Source organism: Rhamphochromis longiceps, linkage group LG2 (assembly GCF_057381845.1).
Source record: "Rhamphochromis longiceps isolate RC_006_pf linkage group LG2, R_longiceps_female_GT1.1, whole genome shotgun sequence".
Classification (NCBI taxonomy): domain Eukaryota; kingdom Metazoa; phylum Chordata; class Actinopteri; order Cichliformes; family Cichlidae; genus Rhamphochromis; species Rhamphochromis longiceps.
This window is the reverse complement of record NC_140558.1, coordinates 31,843,965-31,856,828: the sequence shown is the minus strand read 5'-3', so window position 1 is coordinate 31,856,828 and position 12,864 is coordinate 31,843,965.

The window sequence follows — 12,864 nt, the reverse complement described above, 5'->3', positions numbered from 1 at the left end:
ATGTCTGTGAAGGTGCTCAGTCATCCAGGTCATCGTAGTCAAAGGAGCTTGCAAAGAAAAGCGTCTGGACTTCTTTAAGTTGCTTGAAGATGTTTCACCTCTCATCCAAGAAGCTTCTTCAGTTCTAAGGTCAAATGGTGGGGAGTCCCAGATTTAAACCTAGTGGGAGTGACCCCCCACAGAGGGACAAAAGGATCCCTGTTGATCCTCTAATCGCCTGAGCCAAGGTGTGAAACTGGGTGTGAGTCCCAATCAGCCAGAGTTTCGGGTGAGCTCATTGTGAAACCTGGCCCCACCTTATCATGCGAATTCCTGAGGTCAGATGGCCCAGGATGTTAGTGGGCGTTAAGGCGTCTGGGGAGAAGCTACAATACTTTAAACTTCTGTCCCAAGTTGCATATTTTATAGCTAAATTGCCCTAAGAATATATTTGCTCAATTAATACAAGTCTGCTCAATTAATACAATACTGCAGTCTTCCCTATCACATTCATGGCAGACCACACTAGTTTAAGTTTATCTCTGACTTCAGGTCTAGTGGGCTGTAGTTACAGTTAAAAACAATGAAATTGTGCTGCAGGTAAACTATAACAAGCAGATTTAGAAAGGCGTTTTTATGCATTCACAAAAGCTAAATGACTTTAATGAAAGACAAGATGCAACACTGATGTGAAATATGCTCTCCATCACTCTCAATAAGTCATAGTTAAGATAAAAGCAGCAGGAGTTTTAAATACAAAAGCCATCCACACAAGTTACTTTTTGAGGCTTTACTGAACAGTGGGATTTGATGTGGGTTTTGAATTCCGTTTCATCTTTATAGAGGTTCCTGTCGTCTCCTGTGAGCAATAAACTGTGAGAAAATGTTTTTTTCTATATATGAGAGATTTGAGCATGTTCCATATTATTTTAAGCATCTTTTAAATTGAACAGCAGAAGCTATTACACGCATACCATCCTGCTTTGAATCAAAACAGTTATCACAGAATCATGTTTCCTCTGATCCACAGCCAGTTTCAATGAGAAACTCACAAAGCACTTGATTCTCCTTTCCATTAGTTAAACTGTAACACAGTAGTGTTGTATACAGAACGTGGAAGAAATTAGCGATAAATGGCATTATGTATGCTTTCCTTCCTGACTGCTGCAACATGGATGTGATGGGTCAGTGCTGCATTCTCTATGGTCAGACTGTTTACACAGGGTGAATGTGACTGTGGTTTTAAGGCCCACATTAATCACCCCCTATGTCCATTCAGGGCCTTGAGTGACCTTGCATTGTTGGACTAAATGAGGAGAGTACAGGAAAGAAGACAAAAAAGCCTCCTGCTGGACTCTGTCCTGATTTCACACAGCTAATGTTGATGCTTTAAGGGCACTTCCACGCAGGAGTCAAAGACTGTCAGCTGTGAATGCCCTAATTCATTTAAACCACCAAAGTACAAAAAAGGGAATTGTATAGGGCTTAAAATCCCTGCTGTTCTGCTAGTTTCTCAGTCATAAGTGATAATGAAATAAAGACGAGTAAATGGCACTTTGATTTTCTAATAAGGCATTATAAATTTCTAATCATTCCTCATTAAAAGGTTAAAATAAGTTTTGTTTATTCAGCATTTTTTTTGCTAGACTTGCTTACTCTGAGCGAGAGCTCGGGCACTGGCGTGCAGCCTTAGGAGAATCAGAGCTTAGCTCTGTCCCCAGTTGCCCTTTGTCACATGTTGCACACAGCGGGAGATCGTGCATCAGATGTGTTCTCCCTGCTGAAGCAGACCGTGCAGACGGCCGGAGTCATGACGCCCACTTGGTCACTGTGAATTCTCTGGACAGTTCCTGTACTATTCTTACATGGGATCAATTGTACATCACACAGACTTCTTCCTGGGGGACTGGCAACATAAAGACTGCTTAATGTCCACTCAATGAGTTGGGATATTTGTGTTCTCACCTGCTCCTCTGAGGAATCTTCTGGAAAGCTTCCTGGCTGCAGTGCTTTCTGTAGTAAAAAAGGCTGGTGTTTTAATCACTCACAGAAATCTCACAAATTAACTTCAACATGTTAACACATTAACCATTACAAGAAGGGCCAAAGAATAGAGTCCACTGGTGTCCATAATTTCCTCCAAAGAAACTCAAACAGGAAATTTGTGTCTCGTCTGCATATTAAATAGTCACTAATCCAAATGGTTAAACCACTACAGTGAAGGCAGAGACTTGTGGGCTTCTAGTCCACAAGTATGTGGCAAACTGTTAGCACTAGATGGTCAAGGAAAGCCATGGCCTTTTTGGCAGACCCAGTCAAGTTTTCACATGGGAAGCTGATCACTGCGGCCTCTTGCTGGGACTCCGGAGGAAGACGGGGAGAAACAGGAAGCCACAAATGAGAACAGAAGCTGTTTATATGGCCTTATGCGTACCAGACTGTCCGTGTACATGCTTGGTCTACCCTTTAGGGCAAGTGGTCAAATGCCCCTGGGCTATGGACCACTGTTAAAGATGTAAACACATACCCAGATAATGTGATTTCTGTCCCTCTGGGCATTCAAACTCGGCAGGTGAATTTCAACTTTAGCTCCCCACAGCACATTTGTGCCCAAGAACCTTTGCACTCGTGTAGCTGTTAACGACAAAGTGCTCCAGATTGACCTTCTTGTTAAGACAAAATATATTTGTGGCATTAAAGACTTACCTGGAGCATCAAGGATACAATAACCTCTCTTAATTTAATGTTTTCACATGAACAGAAAGCCAAAGAGCACCTTTTACTGGCCCAATAATGCCCCCTTCTATAAGTGGATAAGATCACATTGTTGTGCATGTGCATGCACTTTCAAGCAGTAGGGAACACATTCTGAACACACGGATCATCAGTCCAGCCGACCTCTTCAAGCTGTTAAAATATCAACTTCATGTCATATCCACAGATGTTTTAGCAGCATAAGAATTTCCGTAATTTTTGAGGCCGGATGCTGTTCCAGCATCTCTTGGTCCTGAGGGAATCCAAACTTGTATATCCCTCAAGGTTGTATTTTTCAGCAGTAGTCAGTGAAGTTGAAAGGGTGCTGTAAAATATATCTGTAAAGGCGCTTCTTGTTGTGGATCACATGAAATAAATCATAGAAAAGTTAAGATTGTCCTAAAAATTTCAGAATGATGCGATCCTCCCCTGAATTGTCATGGCCAAGAACATTGCTCATTGCAACAGAGTCGGCAAACATTTTTCAGACTTAACTGAGACAAGCAGAGAAAGGAAAAAAAAACAAACAAAACGAGCTGCAGTGCAGCAGCTGCCATGGGCCTGCTGAGTTCAGTCAACCACGGGGACTGTGGTCTGCAAGCAATTACTGCTGGCTAACACTGACACTAAAATTACAACCACTACATCACTACACTTTGGTCTAGAATAGCAGATCCCTGTAGATTTTGAGCATGGTAATTAAGTTTACTCCCTCCTACTAATGTTGACCAATTGCAGAGTGCCAGATTAGATATGAACAAACGTTTATATATTTGAAATACGTTTACAAGGCTTGTCTCTTTTAGAGATCTTTAAAATCACTCACTAATTATAGTCAGTGATATGGAATAAATACTTCCAACTGTGTGTAATTCGGGGATTTCATAACCAGTTTAGATAGCTGACAAACTGCACTGAAGACCAACTTGCAGTGGAAAGGTGTTGGTCAACAACATAACAATGTCAAAGTAACTGTACTTTGTTGCAGGGATGGTTAGGAGTGTCTCAATAAGTTCTCTCATTTGACATTTGTGTAATGGTTTGAGTAAAAATCTCTCTCAGGTTTTCAGTTAGTTTGGGTCCTGGTCATAATCGTTAAACCATTCAGGAACATCTTTGGACACCACCTTAATTTTGTTCCTGTAATCATTTACTCATTTTTAATTTACAGCCTCCCTGTTCATGTGTCTGTCTGTGTGTGTCTGTGGAGATGAATAACAGCCAAGGTCCTTAAAAGCAGGTGGTCTTTATTATCTGAGAAAACATTCAAGTGAGTCTAATGTGAAATTGCACTGTTAGTGTAGGCCTTTCTCCCAGCTGACACTTGACTGGTCGTGGTAGGAAAAGAACAGGTGTTACTAATAAAATGTGTGATGGCTCTGCTTGATTCGAGTGTCACAGCCTTGACAGTGTGACAGTGGCATATAGCAGCCCCCTGACAGTGAAACGGTTTACATTGTAACTTGTCAAAATGCCTTTAAAAAAAAAGGCTTTCATACTGTAACCCTTGTAGGAAGAGGTTTGCGTCGCTATAGAAAAAGAGGCTGTTGAACTGAAGCTGTTCAAAGTTTGTTTCTGTGTAGAGTAATGAGTTCTTTCGGGTTGTGTTTTAGCTCGCAATAGCAAGGACATGAAGAAATGGTTACGATACACTCACTGGCCACTTTATTAAGTTTCTGTTTAAATGCAAATATCTAATCAGCTAATCACATGGCAGCATTTTAATGCATTTAGCCATATTCATGCCAGTAGTTATCTGGGTGAAAATGCCTTGTTGATGCCAGGTCAGAGGACAATGGCTACACTGTTTTGAACTGATAAGAAGGCAATAGTAAGGACTGCAGAAGAGCAGCTCTGACTGCACTGCATATCAAATCTTGAAGCAGATGGGCTACAGCAGCAGGAGACGACACCGGATGCCATGTCTGTTAGCTCAGAACGGAAAACTGAGCTACAGTTTTCACTGCTCACCAAAGCTGCACAACAGAAGATTGGAAAAATTTTGCCTGGTCTGATAAAAATCTCGATTTCTGACCCTACCACCCTCAATAGTAGGGTAAGAATTTGGCATAAACAACATGAAAGTATGGATCCATCCTGCTTTGCATCAATGGTTCAGGCTGTCCACGGTGTAGTGATGTGGGGATCATGTTAATACTAATTGGGCATGGTTTAAATGCCACATTCTACTCAAGCATTGTTGCTGACCATGTCCATCCGTCTTCTAATGGCTCCAAGATAGTATGCCATGTTAAGAAACAAAAATTACCAGACTGGTTTTCTGAACATGACCGCAAGTTCACCGTCACTCTCACCAGATCTCGGATGAATAGAGCAGATTTGGGATGTGGTGGAATGAAATATTCATATGGATGCTGAGCCAACAAATCCGTTGCAACTGTCATGCAAAATGAGCAAAATAGTCTGAGGAATGTTCCCAGTAGAATCAATGCCATCCCAAATGAAGGCAGTTCTCAAGGCAAAAGGGGGTCAGACCTGGTAATAGGAAGGTATACACAATTCACAGTGAGTGTACACTTTCAGTCCTTTTAAAAAAATATATACCGTATTTTCACGACCATAAGACGCACTGTACTAAAAGGCGCAGTCTCAGTTATGTGTGCCATTACTGTATTTAACACACACATAAGGCGCACTGGATCATAGGGCGCATACAAGTACCGTATGCGTATTTAAAAATAAAGCGGGAGCAAACCTGAGTTCGGTACCTTACTCACATTTCTATTACCGGTAATCGTCATCATCAACAACACACAAGCATACAAGTGTGCGTATTTAAAAATAAAGCAGGAGCAAAACTGAGTTTGGTACTCACATTTTTATCATCAATCAAACCCATCGAAGTCCTCATCCTCTGTGTCTGAATTGAACAGCTGCGCTAAATCTCCATCAAACATGCCAGGTTCACTTTCTTCACTGTCAGAGTCACTTTCCGTGCCGTGCGGCTCCTCGGAAATGATGCCGGCTTTTGCGAAAGCTCGAACAACAGTGCCAGCAGACATGTTAGCCCAAGCATCTACAATCCATTGGCAAATTGTGGCGTAACTCGCCCGGCGCTGCCTTCCACTCTTGGTGAAACTGTGGTCTCCATCGGTCATCCATCGCTCCCAGGCCGCTCGCAGCCTTACTTTGAACGGGCGGTTCACACCGATGCCCAGCGGTTGGAGCTCCTTTGTCAGGCCTCCCGGAATGACAGCAAGCTCACAGTGCATTTGTTTCACTAGTTTTTTCACATCGGCTGTGAGATGGGCACGCATAGAGTCACAGATTAAGAGCGATGGTGATGCGTGGAAAAAAACCACCTGGTCTCCTTACATACACCTCCCTCAGCCACTCTTTCATCATTTCCTCATCCATCCAGCCCTTTTCATTTGCCTTAATGATGATTCCTGCTGGAAACTTCTCTTTAGGCAAAGTCTTTCGCTTAAAAATCACCATAGGCGGCAGTTTCTGTCCATTAGCATGGCAGCCAAGCACAACAGTGAAAGAAGACTTTTCATACCCCGTTGTGCGTATCGCTACCGTGCTGGTCCCCTTCTTCTCCACAGTGTGACTCACCGGGATGTCAAAAGTGAGCGGGACCTCGTCCATGTTAGTGATGTGGCTGGGCTGGATGTTTTTGTCGCCGATGTGTTTGCTGCAGTAGGAGCGGAAGATGGCCAGCTTTTCCTTATAATCCGCTGGAAGTTGCTGCGCTACCGTAGTCCTGGTCCGGATGGAAAAATGGCACCGTTTCATAAAAAGTGAAAGTGAAACTGCTTTTAGCCGAATGGTGACCGTCGAAACGCTTCTCCCGCTCGTTCTTTGCTCGATGATCCACCGCTCGAGTCTTTCCTCCAACTCGGCCACACTTCACCCTTTAGCGTTCTCATTGTGTTCTCTACTACGTCCTCATTACAACACACAGGGCGCACTGCGCTATAGGGCGCGCCGTACTTTTTGAAGAAAATCTAAGACTTTTAAGTGCGCCTTATGGTCGTGAAAATACGGTATATATATATATATATATATATATATATATATATATATATATATATATATATATATTTTTTTTTTTTTTTTTTTTTTTTTTTTTTTTTTTAGGGGTGCAATGATACACAAAATTCACGGTTCGGTTCGATACTTTGGTGTCACGGTTCGATATTTTTTCGATACAAAAAAATGTTCATGCCTTTTTAATTTGTCATTTATTAAAATTATAAATATATATTTTAACTCAAAAGTACAGTTTTTAAATTTAACCCTAACCCTTGTGCGTGTTTTTTATTTTGACAGCGAATGCGCACCTGCGGACCACTTATGTGCAGCCCTGGTTATTTAGCTCGTCATATTGCAGCCACAGAAATTATTTTGTCCATGAAACCATAAAGCTGCACTTTCTTTTTGCCTTATAGTCTGATTTGTCATAACTTCTCCGTTTTGTGGTAAGCTTTTCTTTGGCTGTCACTTCTTCACCCTGACCTGTCTCATTTGGCTCAGCAGAACTGAAATATATATCCTGCTGCTTTTACACACGCACTCACATAATGCTCAGCGATTCTCTGCGCGATCAACCTCTCACATGTTTAAGCTTGCTGCGGGAGATTTCACTTGTCATGTTTGCATAGTAAGCTAACGATTAATAAGATGATGTCAGAGGAATTGGTGCACAAATTATCATCACTCACAGATCAGTGCTGTCGCTCTCTATACACAGTTCGCACGATTGCAAAGTGAAAGCAAAAAAACAAGCGCAAATTCAAACGCGATTGCAATATGTCACATATTGACAGTGGCTCACTGATGCCAATGACATAATTACCCAGCTACATTTCTGAAAGAATGCAAAAGCATTGACATATATTTTTCCTTCCTACAATAGCCCGACGGGCAGGGAAGAGATAGATTTTGGTAGCCCGACTGAAAAAATCGCTAGCCCCAGGACGTCGGGCTAGCGATATTGCAAGCCCTGTATCTGATTGAGGAATCACTCATCTTTGGAAAAGAGAGTTTATTACAGAGAAATGTCTCTTTCCAAAATAAAAGCTATACTATCCGCTTCTTCTGGGCTATATTCTCAGCAGCATAAGGAGAATCATGTGCTAACAGCTGTCTAAATGACTCGGCTAAAGTTAGTAGCATGCTTGTTGTTTTTGTCTGCTTCCACTTGTCTTTGCACTACGATGATGTCGGCGTAAATGTGCAGTCATATTCGTTGTGTTCCCACTAGTGCTTTCAGGTTAATCTCTTTGAAATGACCTTAACGCCACAACACGGCAAATCTCCGTTAACGAGCTACCGCCGATCGCCCGTGCATGGGGCTAGACGGCCAACACGTTAACGAGCTAACTGCGCTAACACACTAGTTCCCACCCATGTAATTGAGCATTGCATGGCACATCCAACATACTGTTTTACTTTAGTCCATGACTCGATTACCTTCAGGGTCATACGTCACATGAAAACCAAAATAATTCCAAACGCCAGATCTGAATGAGGGTGGGGGAGGTCCATGTTGCAAGGAGAGCTTAACTTCTGTCTTGCTAGCTTGCCCTGCGCTCTTCCTTCTGACTATGCTGTCTGTGTTGAGTGCTCAGTGGATCTGCGCTCGACAGTGCAGCCTAGGCGGAGTAGTCGAACGCAGATTCACTGAGCGCTCAACACAGACAGCATCGTCAGAAGGAAAGTTGATAAAATAAATTACAAATGTTGTATTGTTCGATACATATGCGTACCGAACCGAAAGCACTGTATCGAACGGTTCAATTTCGATACGAGTATCGTTGCACCCCTAACACATGTATATATATATATATATATATATATATATATACATATATATCATAATATATGCAATGTATAATATGAGCGGTTTTCATCAAAAAGCTGTTCAGAGGTCAGAAGCCCAGATAAAATAGAAAACACTGACGTCAAAGCGGGTGGGTCGGTCTGCTGCTCATCAGGGTGGTTTCAGCTCAGAGCCTTGTGTCTGAGCGATCACAGTCCCTGATTACCTGTGTCTTTAGAGCATTTAATATATTTGTCTTTGTCAGTTTAATGTCAGTTGGTGTTAAACAATTTCCCCATCTTGCCAAAATATATTTCGAGAGTTTTTCACCAAACTTCAAAGCAAGTAAAAGCAATATGTGATTAATCCTTTCATTGCTCAAAAAGTCATCGCTAACACGCTGTCAGTGGAAATGAATCCCAACTTATTGAGCTTTTACACTGCAGCTCACCAAAAGAACCAATGTCCCTTGAAATTAGTATCATGCAGGCCATTGATGCATTAACTGAGCTAAAATTGAATGGCACATTTTCATTCCAATAAAAAAAAAAAAAAAAAAAAAAAAAAAAGTATTTACCAAAAAGGTTTGACTTAAAAGAAGACAGAATGACAAAGGAGGATGAAATAAAAAGAGACCCTATCTGAAAGCCTGACTGTATTCTTTATTAGGTTCTGGTGAAGTAAATGGCATTGTATGCTTTTTTTCTGCATCAAAAGCTCAGTGGGGCTTTAAATAGACATGCTTTCAGCCAGTGGTCCTGATATAAGATACTTCTAAGGACTGAAGGACAAACAGAATATCTCAGTCTTCTGAAAATTAAATTAATTCTACAATTAAATAGGGTTAGCTGAGAAATTATTAAGTATAATTAGATCTATGTTGTGTTAAAAACTGAGCAAACTAAATTAGAACAGCACGTTGCTTTAACATCCATTCATTAAAAGATATTTGCATTTTTAAAAAGTACATTTTCCAGCAGTAAAATTCCGATCTTACAGTCGTGCAGTAAATACAAAGGCACGTCCAAGAACAGTTCCGTCCAAAGGTAACAAAATCAATCGAGCAGCACCGCTAAAACTCACACCTCGTATGTGGTTTGTTTAATGCGTCCAAAAAACCTCAATTTGAAAAACGGCATTTTTCTGTCGCGGAAGCGCTGGAATATTTCTCGGCTGGATGTGGCAACTTCCTGGAGACACAGTGTCCAGTCGTACCCACACGTCCTGTAGATATGCACATGCCACACACATGCAGTAGATGCACTCAAGTTAAAATAAATAAAACATACATATACAAACACATTTGTCATTGTGCATGTTTAGTATCTCTCCCAGCGTAACTGCAACCATGTGTTCCCAACATTGAAGAATCTGAGCTTTTCCTAAATATTTATATGCTCCAAGCATCTGCGCTCACAGTTTCATGACATCCAAAAACCCAGCTGAGATTTGTTTTTATTGGGCTACATAACTGATAATATCCTCACAGGGAAAGCACATTGATTTCTATGAGCAGATATTACAGTTTTTCTCGATTGCTAAAACACATTTCTTGAAACTATGCCTCATATTCTCACAACAGTAAACACAAATCCATAACATCTCACTCAATTTCCCAAACATCCTATTTCCAGGTCAAAATGAAGCTCTACACTCAAAACTATTCACTCTTGCTGAAAAACCAAACTTTGCCCTCAGACATCAAACACAAGCCCTCAAAAACACACACACTACAACAGAGTTTTGCACACTGGTACAATTAATTCAAAACAATAGTTCCAAAACAATTAGGTTGCTTATGGTTCTCCCCTTCAAAAACCTTTTCACATGATAAACACAAAAGACGCAACCAATGTATGTACAGTGGCACATTTTTATTCATGTACTATACAGTACAACACACACCAAAAAACATTATTCCACCTCAGCATCTTGTCTTTGGTCTGGGTCAGGCCAGAGAATCTCATCCACATCACAGGCTATATTGGCCCTAGCCAGGCAGCGGGGGTAAAATCCTCTTGCATGCCTGATCCACCCCTGGCATGCATCTACTGATATGTCTAGGCAGGCTTCTTCCATGGCCTGAAGGAGGTGAACACGGACATAAGGTTCTCGGTCATACACTTTCCACCGCCATGCCGAAAATAACTCCTCTATCGGGTTTAGAAAGGGAGAGTATGCAGGCAGAAAGATATTAGAAAACCTTGGGTTATTGGTAAACCAGTCACGAACCAGAGCAGCGCGATGGAAGCTGACGTTATCCCACACAACAACGTAGTGAGGCTGCTCTGGCTGTGCTGGTTCCCTGTAGTCCAGCTGGAACATATGTTGTCTTAAACCATCAAGAAAAGCAAGGAGAAGCATAGTGTTATAGGGTCCTAGTACGGCATGGCGGTGGAGTACCCCTCGTTGGCTGATGGCTGTGCACATAGTGACATTCCCCCCACGCTGACCAGGGACATTTACAATAGCCCGATGGCCAATTATGTTCCTCCCCCTTTTCCTTCTTTTGGTCAGGTTAAAACCTGCCTCATCCACAAAGATTATTTCATGGGGAACAGGCCGTCCTTCAATCTCAAAGATTCTCTGCAAAACACATAACACAGTAGAGTCAATCGGTACCCTGAACCACAGTTCAAGAGTGCTGAAATGGCAGCATAAACTGCCATGCTGTGATGGTACACAATACTTTATACAATATCCAAACTCATACCTGAACATATTCCACACGTTGGTTTTTCACTCTGTCAGAGTTTCGTTCGAAAGGGACTCGGTATGCCTGTTTCATCCGGAATTGATTCTTTCGGAGGATGCGGTCAATTGTGGAGAGGCTGATGGCATTTATGCCTCGAAAAAGATGATCATCCTCAATCACTCTCCTTTGAATCTCTTGCAGGCGGATTACATTATTTGCAATTACCATGTTTACAAGTTCCCTCTCTTGCCCCTCCGACAAAAGCCTTAACCTGCCTCCACCAGGTGGTCGTCTCTGTGTCCTACAAAAATAGAAGCACTCATTACTGTAACTGTCACACATTCGAAGGTTCTGATTGGTGTGTGATAAATTTTGACTCCTAGTGTTTCCACCTGGTTAATTGTGTGCTAATTGAGCTCAAGCTATGCTGACTTAAGTTAACATTATTGAATGCTAGTGCTTTCTAAATGACTACATGGTGTAAGCACTGAAAAATGTAGGGATTTGTGTGTAGAGTTTTGCAGTAACAGTTCACCAAATTTGACTCATGTGTCAAAGCAGGGAATAGTGTTTATAGTTCAGGGAAATGGGTGAGCTTTTTGAAAAATAGCGTTACGGTTTTGAAATTTTAGTTTAAAAGCCTGGTTATAGTGTTTAAGCAATCGAGAAAAACTGTAATGTAAGACCCTCTCATGAATAGAGGATAAAGAAAAGTTTTGCAGATCCCCAAGTATTTTCCTTCAGACCTTACTCCTGGGATGAGCCATAAATCACCAAAGTGATGAATGACAGTAAGCAGAAGTGGTTTTGATATCTTTTCTTGATCACTGGCGAGTAAAAGCACCTGAAATTAGTTTCCAGTGGGAGCTGGACTTGGAGGCTTAAGTGCATGTCTCACAATTTGGAATTCAGCGAATGCTGATAATCCACTGGGTTCTCAGTGACTTTGAATGGGTCCAGACCTATTTTTCGATCAGCTACAGAAAGTCCCTGGTTCTCTTTGCCACCGGAGGATTTCACGGTACATAACGATTCTCAGGATCAAAATATCTCCCTCCTCACAGAGGTTTGGCCATGGTCAGTGTCAAGAGAGCTATCTGTTAGGCCTTATTTTGGGACTTATTTACAAACTTCCATGCAAAGTTTATTTAGATTCGTGTCCTTTTTCCTTCTTGGCACGTCCCCCTGAAAGACTCTGAGATTATCACAACGCCTGAAGCAAACGTTTCTGCTGTTCATGTTGCGTTTCAGCGTGTAAGCAAACTAGAACGTATATTTTCCAGTTTGTTGGAGCAGATGTAGATAACAAAAAGCAGAAATTCCACATTAGCGAGTGAGGACAAGCTCAGTGTACTCGTATTGTGAAGCTGAGGTTTTTAAGTATAGCTACAAAAACAAAAAGTATGTGACCCAATAATTTTTCCCATCTAATCTTGGGAACGATATCTCTGTCTACTAAGGAAAGCATCTCTCTTCTTAGACTTTATGCGATGAGTCCTTCCAGCTGACTGTTGGGGGATATCACAACACAGCACGACCTTCATAATCTCCTGATGCACTCTTAACCTCATTGTGAGCCTTTTCATTTACAAGCTTTTTTCTTTTTTTGCCGTACTACGCACGCCGATTCTCTCGCTCAGCAGAAGAA